General features: G+C 36.1%; 1 non-coding gene across 1 annotated transcript; it reads right to left on the bottom strand.

The window, feature by feature from the left end:
* Positions 1-795: 795 nt before the first annotated feature.
* LOC136231456 (small nucleolar RNA R71) lies at positions 796-902 on the bottom strand. The gene has a single exon (XR_010689839.1). It is a non-coding gene; the product is annotated as a small nucleolar RNA R71 (small nucleolar RNA).
* Positions 903-1949: the final 1047 nt, after the last annotated feature.

The raw sequence follows: 1949 nt of genomic DNA, 5'->3' as shown, positions 1-1949 counted from the left end.
TCAAAAATAAGTTTTTCGTTAAAAAACATATCTCTGTGGGATCGATATTTTTATTACTACAAGCGAAACCGTGCACTTGCGGAAATCGCTCAACAAGTTTTTGGCGCCGTTGCCGGGGATACGCCAAAATTTTTGACAAAATTTTTATTTTTCGCATTTTATTTTCGAATCTAGGTTTATACATTATTTTTATACAACTTTTATATTTTATTTATTTTCAGTTTTATAACATATTTGCTTTCAATTTTGTTTTGAAGGTAGTTTGGCTCGTGTTACAATTTCAAGTTGATGCGCAGTTCACGAAATTCGGGCACGCCACCAGATCCTTTTGATCCAGAAATTGAAAGAACACTTAAGAAAAACAACAAAAACAAAGACAAAACACCCTTAAAAACCAAAGTAGTCCAGCCAGAAATCATGGCCGATCCACCGACACTTATGGATTACGCTAGGCCAGGAATGGCCGGTGTAACTAATAGTGTAGTTAGACCCCGTATAAACGCAAATCAATTTGAAATTAAGCCTGCTTTGCTTAATATGTTGCAAAACAACGTAACGTTTTACGGATTGCCTAACGAAAACCCTAATGCACATTTGACAAATTTCTTAGAAATTTGTGACACTTTTAAAATTACTGATGTAACAGCCGAAGCAATCAAACTTCGCCTCTTTCCTTTCACTTTGAAGGATAAGGCAAAAATTTGGTTAACTTCTATGCCTGCTGCAACATTTGAAACTTGGGACCAATTAGCCCAAGCTTTTTTACAAAAATATTTTCCCTTAGCAAAAACCGCAAGAGTCATCAAAGAGTTGACATCTTTTACACAAAATGATAATGAAACTCTTTATGAAGCTTGGGAACGTTTTAAAGAACTTCAACGTTTATGCCCACACCACCAATTGCCAGATGCACTTTTAATGCAGACATTCTATAATGGATTAAATCCTACGACTAGAGGTTCATTAGATGCTATGTCTGGAGGGTTATTTATGAAGAAGACGTCCGCCCAAGCAAGAGAACTTTTGGAGGAAATGGCAATCAACAGCAGTATGTGGCCCGCAGAGCGTGGACATATTCCAACGGCGAAACCATCATCCTCATGTACATCATCGGTTAAAGGTATAATGAATCTTGATCCTGTAGCAATGTTACAAGCCCAATTTTCTGCCTTATCGCACAAAATTGATAAATTTATGGCACCATGCGATCCTAATGATCCGATCCAGAGAGACATTGACTACGAAGGTATGAACGAGATAGAACAGGTAAATTTTGTCCAAGGACAAAACCAAACTACTAATCCTTATTCTAATACTTATAATCCTGGATGGAGAAATCATCCTAACTTTAACTGGAAAGATGGTAATAATAATAATAATGCAAATGCTAATCAATATCGTATAAACAATTATCAAAATCAAACAAGAGATACGATTAGCACTTTATCTTCAAAAATCGACAAATTTATAGATGCTATGAATGGAAAGGTAAGTAATCAAGACGATGGTTTTAAACGGATCGAAAATAAATTCGATCAGCTTATCAAAAACCAATCATCTAGCATCCATAATTTGGAGGTTCAAATTGGACAACTTGCTAAATCAATTCCATCCCGCAAAGAGGGAAGTCTTCCCAGCCAAACGGAAGAAAATCCGAAAGAGCATGTTAAGGCTATCACTCTTCGTTCGGGGAAAAACTACTTAGGTCCGGAAATGCCCGGAAATTCAACTTTACCTGGAAATGATTTACCAAAATCCAAAGAAGATACATTAAAACAAAAAGATACACCAATTGACTCTAATCCGAAACCCTTTGTACCAAAGCCACCTTTTCCACACAGGGTCCGAAATAAGGACCATGATAAACAACTGTTATCATTTTTGGACAAACTTAAAAATTTACATATAAATTTAACATTCATGGATGCGATTACGCAAATCCCTAACTA

Source organism: Euphorbia lathyris, chromosome 5 (assembly GCF_963576675.1).
Source record: "Euphorbia lathyris chromosome 5, ddEupLath1.1, whole genome shotgun sequence".
NCBI classification, from domain to species: Eukaryota; Viridiplantae; Streptophyta; class Magnoliopsida; order Malpighiales; family Euphorbiaceae; genus Euphorbia; species Euphorbia lathyris.
This window is presented reverse-complemented; position numbering and strand designations above follow the sequence as displayed.